This window comes from Aedes albopictus, chromosome 3 (genome assembly GCF_035046485.1).
Source record: "Aedes albopictus strain Foshan chromosome 3, AalbF5, whole genome shotgun sequence".
Classification (NCBI taxonomy): Eukaryota; Metazoa; Arthropoda; class Insecta; order Diptera; family Culicidae; genus Aedes; species Aedes albopictus.
Genome location: NC_085138.1, coordinates 301,404,422 through 301,417,404, shown reverse-complemented (window position 1 = coordinate 301,417,404; position 12,983 = coordinate 301,404,422). Strand labels below are relative to the sequence as shown.

The following is a 12,983-nucleotide window of genomic DNA, read 5'->3' as shown; positions in this document are numbered from 1 at the left end:
CAGAACCCTCCAAAAACGGTCCTAAACAATATGTTTCTCATTTCAGTGAAGTGTGCAGAGAAGTTATGCAATAAAATGCATAAAGGGAATACATTTATGGATTTTCAAGCACATAGCAACAATGAAAACTAATATTTCGGATGTTCCGGATTTCCGGAACCGGTTCTCAATAATTAGTCAATATTAATGTCTATAATCAAAGTCCACGTAAATACCTTTTCAACGATTCTTGGACGGTCCTGATTATTTGTTTGGTTGCAAAGTTATAGCTTGTCAAAGTTAGGGTCTCAAAAGCGGCATTTTTCAGTTGAAGCAGGTTCCCGGTGGCCACAGTGGCCAAATCCGGATTTCTCCGGTGGCTTTGAAAACTAGACTTGTGGCCCTTTCATTTGAGCCAAAGAGATCCAAAATCGGACAAGCCACTGATTTTTGCGAGCTGCTCAAAGTTTGGGGTCAAAAATGACCCCAGGGTCTTATTTGTAACTTTTTTTTAGGGACTAAGGAAGGTTAAACTGATTAAACGACACGATCACCAAGGCAATCTTTGATTATTTCATTCGCAAAATCATGAAACATTTCAAATAAGCAGGAAAACATGGCATACGCAGCAATTTAATCTGTTAAGTGTGATTATAAATTCAATTCACGGTAACTTTTGATTTCGTAGATTAATGTCCAAATTTTTCAGTAAGAATACTCGAATACCACATGTTTCGAATGTTGAATTCCAAATTTTTGAGGGACAGGTTGATAGCCACGATCGTGGTACAACCACGATTGAATTTTAATAGTTCAAAGAGAATTTCATTGAAAATCATCCTATAATTTCAAATCGCTCAAACTGAAATATTTCCAAAATTTCAGAGATGATACCTGGATACTATATCTTTCGAATGGTGGGTACCGCTTGGATGGGTATTTTATTTTGTTAATACCGGATTTAGACACACCGTGATGTATGTATGTAGCATCATATTTCAAATCGACGCTATGCAATATGAACAGAATTTATATTCAGTTTTTCTTATTTCCTTCCGTGTCCATTTGGATTCTATATTGAGCAGCAAACAAACAACATATCTACATTTTCCCTCTTTTTCAAAACAACTTTTCCAATAGTATTTATATTTGTTTCTACGTTTTCCTCATCTAAATGGAACACTTTTTTTTCATATCTCTTTCATTTCTGGTCTTTTTTGCAGACAACGAGGTAGAAGCAAACCATTTCCCGTTCATCGACACTGCACAATAAGGGCCCGAACGGCCAGTTCCCCAAACTCTAACCTGCAACCGACTGGGCAGTCGTATGCTTAAACGAAAAAAAATCTGGAAAGAACCCACCGTAGAACGTCCGGTTTCGTCCTTCACGCCGGCTGGGGCTACCAGTGTCCATACGCTCCCCCCGGCTGCTTGTGCACAGATATTGAATATTTAAATTCAGTACCGTGAAATTGAAAGTGAACTTCCTGGACGAGAAAAAGGAATCTAATAAGTGGTCGTGATTCTTGTGCTGCCTCTTGGATTTTTAATAATTTTAACTTACGAGCGACGGGCGGATTGAGCGGAAAGAGTGGAAGTCGACATTGAAGAGCACATCACCGGTTTCTACTGAACCCAGGGGGAAGAAAATGAAAAGAAAGTCCGGAACTATGTAAATAAATATCAAATTTATGCAAATGTGGAAAGTCGAGATAACGAGGATAAGACGGCGATGGGACACTAAATCTGGATCTCAACTGAGTTGAACCAAATGGCAGAAGCTGTGATTTCAAGGTGAGTTTTGGATTTATGTTAAGTTTTAAATTTTCAGGTAATCCCATGGGGGGTTGTTGTTTCATTCATATTCATGACGATGGGGAAGTTTACTTGGTCTTCAGGAAAACAGGAAATTGGGGAAATGTCGGCTCAATTTTGTTTTTGTTTTTATGTATAATTCGAAATGAGCTTTGACAATCATAGAAAGTTTATTAAAGTTATTTGAAGGCGTAGTAAAAAGTGTTTTATAATCAACTAGTTAGTTTGCTCTAATGATTGGAATATGGAATATCAAGAAGAAATTGATAACACTAGTTTACAGCATTTTTGAACTCGGTAAGCTGATGATCGTTTTTGGTGTAGAATCATGTCCTGAGTTCAAAAACGCGAAAGAAAAAAAATACAATAGAGCGGAAATTTTTTCGACTTTCCATACAAGGTTGATGATTTGAAATCGATTTTTGTTCTATTTTTAAACAAAGTCGCTCACTTCAAATATCTCATTCTCTATAATCAATGCTCCGATTGAGCTGATTTTTTTACTGTAACTCGCCTACATATGATATGTGAAATAAACGTTGAGAAAGAATTTTTTAATTGTTACTGAAAAAAATATATTTCTTTCTTTATATTTTTGGAAATATTGCTAAAATTAAAGGAGATCGTCCCTAAAACTCGCCAATATCTTGAATTTCATAAATCTGACGCCAAACCTGCATTCAGATGATCGAACTTAAAATTGGTTGAACAATACGTTAGATATTTGAATTTTAGTAATTTTCATATTTTAAAAAGTTGTAAAACTCGATATTGAGCTGAAACTCAAAAACTGTTCTACTTAAAATTTTTTGAAGGTTGGTTTCGAAATCAGCGCTAAATTGTGCTTCAAAAATTTTGGTCGTTGACAAAATTCACGACTTTCGTTTTATTTTGTAAACTAGTGTAATTTGAAGCATTAGTCCTTTTTTAAGTAGATTATAATTAATAATCAAGCTAGCTGATGCATCAGTTTAGCTCGATTTATGAACTTTAGCCATAATTTCCATGTTTCCGTTGCTGTAAACTTTTCAAATAACTAACGTATAGTACCTTCAAGATGCCGGGACCCGTGGTGTAGTTGGTCACATGTTCGCTTCATATGCGGATGGTCATGGGTTTGATTCCCAGCCCCGGCACTTGCAATTTTTCGTCAGTTGCTTCTCCCCCGAGAGCAACGGACACTGACCCTCTTCTAAGTCCCATGGCTCAAACGGACCCGGATACCTGGACATCGGCGAACTGCTACTCATAATGGACCCCCAATCGGACTGGAAAGGAACAACGGTCATCCATCATCATCCTTGTGCTGCTCATCATTCTACTAGGTATAAAGTAGAAAGACAACCAGTTCGATAAAGTAGAATAGAATCTAGGCGCTGTACAAAATGTAAGTGCAGCTGTCAATTGAAATTGCTCACGTAGTGCCCCAGTGGACAATAGAGCTGGAAATTAGGTTAAGTGATTAAGAATAAAAATAAAGTACCTTCAAGCTGAAACTTGTATAAATTTTTCATCGATCAGATTGTACTGTGTTTATTGTTGCAGCACTATTGTATGCTCATACTTTCAAACCCACTTTAAACGGCATTTTTCTAAACACGAACCTGTCACTTGAACAGCTGGAAGAGCATCAACTCATGTCAGTTCCATACAATCGACATCATGTTTTTAGCTGTGGAGTATGTCACGCGTGTCGCCCGTTGTTGTTGTTGGCTACTCTTCTCTTCACTTGGTCAAACTCCAAATGGTAATAAATTGACTGACTGACACTACTGACTAAATAACCACGCCAGCTCCCTTTGCCTCGCTTGCCTATTTGCAGCCCGCCCGCGTTCCGTTTTTATAGCGGTTATGATGATCCGGAAATATGGCTCACCGGTCGTAACAAATTTGCAGCGTTGTCATTTCTGTGCCCTCCCTCTCTGGACATCCAGCAGCGACCTAAACGCATCGAAGAGTGGCGGCGGCGTCCTCCCTTGTTCGGTACTTTGATGGAGGCACTATCCGGGAGCTATGAGCCAGCCAACTGGAAGTACCTTGCACCAGTGTTATTGGACGCACTTCTCTTGCACGGCACGGGTAGTGATAAAAACGGAAATAATGGCTAGTCCTGGTCTCGAGCAGAGGGGAAAGTGAAACAGACTCTAGCCTAGCTACATATTGCTATTTATATCCTGTCTCGTTTCGATTTTTTATGAGTGTCAAATAGCGGGGCTTATTGACTGATTGATGACAGAGGGTAAAATTTATGTCGCGCCGGAGGATTATTTGCGGATCATTTATCTCAAGAAGGTGCTACTGGTTCAGGGATGGTTATGGAATATATTTTCTTTATTAGACAATATATCTTTAAGATAAAGTTGAAGAAACAGTTGTTGTACATCACAAAAAATCGAGTTAAAAATAGACCTCTTTATTTTGAAACCTCGTTTCTTCACAATCACTATGACATGGAATGGAGTAGTTGTTGGTAGCACAGAGCATCTGGCAGCACTTCCATCAAAATGTGACAGGTCACAGCGCTGTCATCATACGCCTCTGCTTCCATGCGATGTTTTCACTCCAGATCTGCTGCTTCCACATTCGGGTGTTCGCTGTGTTCAAAGTTCTGTCGGGTTCCATGCTGCAGCATTATCGCTCGCATTGCGTTCTCGTGGCACTTCTTCTTGAACCCAACGTATCGTTGACTTCATTCCACGAGGCTTCGGCGATGTCTCCACCATCGCGCTTCAATAATACCCTAGGTCATATGAAGCCGACCGTCGGTTTTAGGCACATGTTGATTATTGACCGGCGTGTCTTCTTGAAATTCTCCAGGAATTTCTCTAGGAATATTTCCCGCAGGTTCTTCTAGTTTGTTGCAAATGTTTCTCAAGAAATTTTACCCAGAGATTTTCCCGGAAATGCTCAAAGAATTCTTCACAAAAGTTCCTTCTTTAAATTCCCTCAGAGTTTTCTCATGGGTTTCCTCTAATATTTCTGGGATTCCTTCTGTGATGTCCCTAGAAAGCACTGCTGTGATTTCTCCCAAATAGCTCCCAGGATTCCTCCCATTGGATTTCGCTGCATTTTTCCCAGAACTCATCCTGGAATACAAACCGGAGTTTCTCTTGGAATTTTTCTTAAATGTTTTTCTAGGGTTTCTTCAATAAGCCAGACTTCTGTAGAAGTTAATCTTGAGATTTCTACAGGAGTTCTTTTAATTCCCGAAATTTTCCCCAAAGTTTTTTCTGGATTTCCGCGATGATTACTGTGAGAATTTCGTCCAAAATGTCTTCCAGAGGATTTTCATATAGAGCTTCCGCAGGATTTCCCTGAAGTTCCTTCCTGATTTTTTTCTTCTAGACTTTCCGGGAATGCTATTTTTTAATAGGATTCTTACAGAATTTGTACCATGGCAGCAACATGAATTTCTTCTAATATGTATCCAGATGCTCCCCAGGGATATCTGCAGGAGTTCCTCCCCAAGATTTCTTCTAGGGTTCCTCACAAGATTTCATCCAGAAAGTTTTCCGATTTTTTATATTACTCATGGAATTTCATACAGAACTCATTTCGGGATTTCCCTTGGAGGTTTTCCTGGGATTGCTTTCAGATTTCCTAATAGTATATTTGCATAAATTCCGCTTTGGACATGTTTCTGGAGCTCTTTCCGGAATTCATCAGAGGTTTCTCCTCAATTACTGTTAAAGTTCCTTCTTTTTTTTTCTTTCAAAACATTAAAACCTTTTTAATGCAGGTTATTTTTATGTACCTTTTTTATGCCCTGGACGAAATGACGGTAGCCATGGCAACGGCAGTCAGAACCATCTATAGGGGAGAGTAAAAAAGGTTGCAGGGGCATTTCCGGGGGCCTCAGGTGCGCTTTATGGGACATCAGAGGGATTTCAGGGAGCCTCATGATCCCCAGGGTGCCTCAAGAGATCCAGGGGAGTTGCAGCGGGTCTCAGGCGCTTCAAAGGATTTTAGGGGGTACCAGGTACCAAGAGGTCTCAAGGACGTTGAAGTAAATGTCAAGGGATTCCATAGAGCTCCAGAGGGTCTCAGAGGCGTCTCAGAGGCGTCTCAGGGGCATCTCAGGGGGTATCAAATGATTCCGGGAGTATCTGTGATGCTTCAGAAGGTCTCAGGGGCGTTTAAGGTTTTAGAGGCATTAAGCAGGTATTTTCTGTTTCATTCGGAGGGTATCAGGGGCATTACATAGTGTGCGGGAAGGGGGGTGAGGATGTGTTCTTAAGAGAGATTTCAGAGGTATTTTAGGAAACTTCAGATTATGCAGATCGGGTTTCAAAGGCGTTTTGCAGGCGTTTCTTGAGGGGTTTCGAAGGGTATTAGGTACGTTCAATGCTGAAAAAATTCATTTCGTCATATCTAAATTCAATCTCCTACAGCTCATTTTAGAAGCTGGATCTGAGAATATGGTATATGAAAAACTTGTGCGGCTAGACCAGCTCTGCAAGAAAGTCACGGAAAAACCGCTATTTTTTGAATATTTAAGGTAAATGTCACGGACTACCTTCGAAAAATGCCAATGATATTCACGGTGAATATCATTTGGCATTTTTCTAAGGTAGTCCGTGACATTTACCCTAAATATTCGAAAAATAGCGGTTTTCCGTGACTTTCTTGCAGAACTGATCTAGCCGCAAAAGTGTTTCATATACCATATCCTCAGGATCAGCTTCAAAAATGAGATGTAGTTGGTTTAATTTAGATATGACGAAATGAAATTTTCGGCACTGGGTACGTTACATGTTGTCCATGCGGGTTTAATGGGTATTTCAGAGGCATTCCAGGAAGACTAAGAGGATCTTCAAAAACACTTGAAATCCCTTGAAACGCCCCCGTAATGTTTTGAAACACTGTAATGTCATTGAAATCCTCGGAATTTATTTGAAATGCCTCTGAAACTCCCTTGCTTTAACCCTTTGGGGACTGCATTTTTACCTCTCTAGATGCAACCTCGCTAGTCTACAACACGTTTGTGATGGTCGATTTTCTCGGCTGGGCACATACGACCCATCCGTCCTCAAAGGGTTAAGGCGAAACCGGACGTATTTCCTCACTTTCTTGGTTTTTGACTTTTCATTAAATAGCGAAGCAATATTTTCAAAATTAGTTCTTGCGCACGCCCATATAGAGTTTAGATCAAGGTATCTCCTGATATTTTTTTTATAATTTTGTTAATTTATTTGATTTTATTTGGTGGAAAATGGTTTTTCGTTTTTGCAAAAACCTTTTTTTTAAATTTTGTTTCAAAATCCTCCAGAATATGAAAAGTATCAGAAAACATAAACTTCAGGTCTTCTTCAGGAGTTTCTTAAAAAATCTAAAAAAAACACCTTGAAGCTAGTTCGCGGGCTTTTTCAGAAATGCATCTTGATTCAGGGGTTGCTTAGCACATTTCTTCTATGGCTGCTACAGAAGTCCATGCATGTTTCTGTTCATGTAATTCTTCGAACATTTTGAAGCAATTCCTCCACTAATATTATTGGAATTTTCTTCATCACTTTTTCTTCGAACAGTCAGATATTGCTCAATTTGTTCAGGAATTCCTCTTGAAAATTCATAATAGATTCTTCTGGAAATTGGTCCGGGTGTTTTTCCAGAAGTTCCTTCAGGCATTACAATGATATATATTGCCCATAACTGGCATTTACCTGATTTGCTGGTAGGTCTGAAACATACTGGAAAACCTTGTAATTAAAAGGAACAGAATGTTGCTAATTGACAAATTAATAAATGAATTTGTGGAAAAAAATGCGTTCTGATGGGATTCGCACCCACGACTCCGTATTCGTTAGACCAGCGCTTCAACCAACTAAGCCACATAATAGGTAACGATTCTACGGAATATAAAGCCACACTGACTACGAGTCCACGCCATGAACTCTCCCTTTTTCACAAACCAACCTATATCCAGATTTACTGGATATACTTCAAAAATTTCTTCAGACAGTGCTTTAGGGATTTTTGCGTACTTTTCAGAACTTGTTTAAGATATTCTTCTTATAATTTCTCCAGAGGTATCTCCAGGATTCCTTCAGGAAACCCTCCAGGGATTGCTCAGAAATTTATAGATAGTGGGACTTTTTCAAGAACTCCACCAGCCATATCTGCAAATTCAACAGACATTTTAAAAAAATACATCGAGAAATTCCTATATTTCTAGTGGAATCCATCAAACAATTGTTTTCAAAGTTTTCAGAGTTTCCAAAGAAGTTTCCCATCATTTTTTTAGGAGGTATCTTTAGAAGTTTGTTCAAGTATTCTTTCCGACAATTGTCTAGGAATTTCTCCAGAGAAAACTTCAAAAATTGCATCATGAATTTTAGGCCTGGAATCCGTTGAGATTTATTTTTTTATTTCTTCTATTTAGGAATCTCGAAAGGTATCATGAGGAGATAATTAGGGATTCCTTTATGCAATCCTCCAAGTATATTTTTTAAGATTCTTCAGGGATTCTTTCAAGAATTCTGTCAGTAATTTTTTGTGCAACATTTGAAAGAAGTTTTGAAAAAAATACTTGGAGAAATATATGAATCCTGATGTAGTTTCTTAAGGAATTATTGCAGGAGCCCTTGGAAGAATTTCCAAAGGAATCTCTGCTGGATTTCAAATATATTTTGAGAGCAATTCCTAAAGAATTCTATAAAAGAAGTAATCCCTTGCTTGAATTCCTGAAGAAATGATTTTTTTAACACGTTGAAAACATCTCGTACTCAGCATTAGCGTAGTGCTATTGGATAGAGGCGAATGACCGTTTTTAACGGTTAAAGCCTCTCAAATCAAGGAAAGGAAAGGAAAGTAGTGCTATTGGTGGTGACCAATCACGTGAGTGCCGGAAGGTTAAATAAATTTGAGATATATATCTGAATAAATTTCAACGTAATTCCTAAAGGTATCTCAGTCTAGAATGAATTTCTGAAAAAAAAAATCTGGATAAAAATCTGGAAACACCCTTAGGGAACGGATTTCTACAGGAATAGAATTTGGAATTGTTTTAGAGTTCTTATTTTTGATTTTTTTTTCTGGGAATTTGGAAGGTATCTTGAGAAGTTTCTTTAAGTATCAAATTAAGAAATATGTAGTTTCAGATTTTTTTTTCAGGAATTCCTCACAGAAATTTTCAAAAATTTCTTCTAGGAATTTTCGAAGGTATCACTAGAAGTTTTTAAGTGATTACATTATATAACCCTTTTTGGTCAACTTTCGAAACAACTTCTGAAAAAAAATGCAGAAATATCTGAATCCTGAAGAAATATCTTAAGGAATTCGTGGAAGAATCCCTGAATGAATTTCAAAAGTAATCTCTGTAGGATTTTTAAAGAGGAATTTCTAAAGAACTCCATGAAAGATCTCTTGTAGTAATTCCTTGCTGACAATCTTGACAATATGAAGGAGTTCCTGAAGAAATTTTTGAAGGAATACGAGGAAGAATTTCTGATAGAATCCCTGTAGCATCCTCAGGATGTCCCAAGCAACACACTAGGTTACAAAACAGTGACGGCAGCGTATGTAACGGTTTCGTTGTAAGTCACAGTGACTTCTGTGCAACCCTTACAAACGCTGCCGTCACTGTTTTGTAACCATGTGTGTTTCTTGGGGTAATCTTCAATGAATATCTAGTTGAATATCAGAAAAAAAGCGAACGAAATTCGCGAAGGAATCTCATGGGTAATATCGGACGATTTTTTTTGTAGAAATATCTGGAAAAACTCTTAGGAATTCCTGGAAAAATGTATTAATTTTTGTTTTTTTTGGAAAAAATCCTAAACATTTTTCTTATAAAATTCTTGCTTGCTTTATATTGGAGCGAACTGTGCACGTAATTAAGAAATAATTCACCATAGGGTGTCCGGCCATTTGGCCGAATGCCGTTTGGCCGAATGCCATCTGGCTGAATGCCATCTGGCCGAATGCCATCTGGCCGAATGCCATCTGGCCGAATGCCATCTGGCCGAATGCCATCTGGCCGAATGCCATCTGGCCGAATGCCATCTGGCCGAATGCCATCTGGCCGAATGCCATCTGGCCGAATGTCATCTGGCCGAATGTCATCTGGCCGAATGTCATCTGGCCGAATGGGTCGTTTGGCCGAATGCCGCTTGGCCGAATTATAATCAATGTATTCAGAGGAAGTTTTTGACATTCTAACTACCAATATGATCATCAGAAATATTTCCTTCTTTTAATCATTGGCTATTCTTTCTAGTTTTGACAATCATGGACTAGTTGGTGTTGAAACTGCCAATATTGTATCACAGAGTTTTCCTTCTTAGAATCATATGCTGTTATTTTCGAGTTATACTGTTGCGAGAAACAGTGGCATGGTCACTTAAGATCATCATTCATTTTTCGGCCAAACCGCATTCGGCCAAATGACCCTTTCGGCTAAATGGCATTCGGCCAAACGACATTCGGCCAAATGGCGTTCGGCCAAATGACCCGGAACCTTCCCATGTACACGGTTCCTATTATGGTGGTAAAATTTAACATTGGTTCCTACAGTGGCGCGTTCCACCGAATTCATACGGGACCTAGGCATGGTACACAAATTACGTAACGCTAAAATCAGCGATTTCAGACTTCCCCACTCCCCCATGTAACGCTTTTTGTATGAAAACCAAAAACATTTTGTATGGCTCGTAACGCCAAGCTAGACTCCCCCCTCCCCCTATAGCGTTACGTAATTTGTGTACGATGCCCTACAACTATGACAACACTACCACCACTATAGGCGCAAAGGAGCTACAAATTTAGGGAATGTAATTTTTTTTTCATAGGTTTAATGACAATCTAGAACACAAAACTGAATAAGTGTTATTAATTAAAGATAAAGCATCTATTAAAAAGGTAATTTGCGAGCTTTTTGGTCGAAATAGTGCTTAATTATTACTTTGTATCACATCTACTATCACTGGTACTACCTCCACCAAGGGAGCTTTTACCCTATTATATTTTAATATTTTTTAATAAATAATTAAAATTTTAATAATTTGTTGGAAAAATTGTATGAGTTACCTTTAGAGTGGCAATTCTGAAGAAGTCTGTGCTCAAACTTTTGCAGGATTCTCTGGAGAAATTCTTGCCTGAACCACTAAAATTAATAACCCAAGAATCTCTGCAGAAATTCTAGCATGATTTTCCGGATCTCCTGCGGGAATTTTAAATGAAATACCTAGCAAGTTTTGAACCAATTTTTGAAGTGCTTTCTGGAGAATTGTCTGAAAATGTTTTTGAAGGAGAAACGTCTCAGAAATCCCCATAGAAAATACTGAAGAATTCCTTGGTGAAATTAAAGACGAATTTTCTAAACGAATCTCAGGAAGAACTTCTTAGGGAGTTTCAGAAAAAAACCCATAAAAATCTGCATAAAAAAAATCTATGAGAATTTCTTGAGGAAGTTCTTGAGGAAATATCTGAAGCAGGGTACGAAAAACGGATCACGCCGAAAAACAAACGCTTTGTCCTAAGCGGTGCATGTTGGTAACAAAGACGCTCCGCAACAAGCGCATGTCAGGCGATGAGAGCAATAAAACAAACAACGCTTGCCGTGCGTAGGTATGCCGATATTCCGGATTTTCTGATGAAATTTTCGACCCACATCATCGAATTCATATGCATTTGGACAAATTATAACTCTTGCAAACCTCAGAGTCGAGTTTCAATTGTAAAACAATGCGAAAATCACGATGTGAATAGAACGAGATAAATATTCCTACCGTTTTTGTTGTGAACAAACTCAGGAGCGATTTTGTCCTTATCTGCTAACGAAAAAACAAAGTGTTGTTGCCGTGCCTTCTTTGTTGCCTATCTTTCGCTTGCGGTGCCATATTCTGCGCACACTGATATGAAGGGAACTCTGAAGAAATTTCTAAAAAAAATTTTTGAATTAAACATTGGAAAAATTTCACAAGGACTTAGTGAAAGATTTCCTAAAGCAATCTTTAGAGATATTTTGGCTGAATCCTCATCTTTTTGTCTCTGAAAATGAAAAATACTGAAGCATTTCTGAAGAAATCCTTTAATAATTTTCATACGAATATCTGAAGGAATCGATGGAGCAATTTCTGAGTAAATGCATGGAAGCTGTTGTAGAGATTTTTTTGGAAATATTTCTAGAGGTTCCGCTGGAAGAATTTCTGAGACAAATTATTAAATAAATTTCAAGAGTAATTTCGAGGAAAATATGGAGGAAATTCCAATTTTAACTAAGACTTTTCTGAAGAAATTCCTGGCCTATTTCTGGCAGAATGTTGCAAAACTGCCCTGGAGAATTTCCTGAAGGATTCGCAGGAGAATTAAAGATGATTTTCTAAATGAATCCCTCGATGAGTTTCTGAATAAATCTTTATCACAAAGAATTTCTGAATGAATGCTACTCTCGAAGAATTTCTGAGGGAAGTACTGAAAGATTTCTGAAAAAATATCAAGGAGGAACTCCTAGAGGAACTCCCGGAAGAACCCCTAAATAGTTCCCAGAGGAACCGCTAGAGGAATTCTCGGAGGAACTCCTAGAGGAATTATTTGATGAACCTCCCGTCATTTACGGAGGATCTTGTAGAGAAACTCCCGGAGAGAGAATGTTGAGGATTTGTCAGTGGAAATCCTAAGGGAACTCCCAGGGGAACTTCTAGGAGAATTCACGGAGGAAAACTACCTTAGGTTGAGCTAGTATGGTTGTGACTGCCACATGCCTCCTCAAAGCCGATTGCGTGGAAAATGGTAAATAAGTACTTCTGGAAATTGTGTCGTGCATCACATACCCAATCCGATATGAAGTGGTCATCTTTGGAAAAAATCTAGCCTCGGACCACCATTCAATGAGCCACCACCTCTCAATGATGGAACCCTGTTAGACGACAATAATCTGCCATTTCTACCCTAACCGACCACCACTACCACCACCGTGACCAAATGTGATAAAAGCAAAATTCCATTAATTAAGGAATAATAAAAGTAGTCATTATTTTAATGAAAATATGTAATTATCATTTGCCCTTGCTGGTAGATATGTCAGTAACATCATATGTGGTTTTCCCCGGCAGGCTTATTCGCCGTATTCTCCGCCCCTTCATCGCTGCATGCGTGCACTGTACAGTTCCACCTAGTATGGTTCTCCCCATCATCGCCATTATCACCATCATCATACTCGGAAAATTGTCACCAACCTTGCCGAACAGAAT

The 12,983-nt window shown here is 38.6% G+C and overlaps 1 protein-coding gene across 3 annotated transcripts in view; it reads left to right on the top strand.

Annotated features, from left to right (window-relative positions):
• LOC109418606 (nyctalopin-like) overlaps nucleotides 1–12,983 on the top strand; it is a 473,642-nt gene that overhangs the window by 269,207 nt on the left and 191,452 nt on the right. For all 3 annotated transcript variants that reach the window (XM_062842278.1, XM_062842277.1, XM_062842279.1), the window contains exon 4: nucleotides 1,203–1,773. The gene's annotated coding sequence lies outside the window, so the exon portion shown is untranslated. The remainder of the gene's footprint in view (nucleotides 1–1,202; nucleotides 1,774–12,983) is intronic.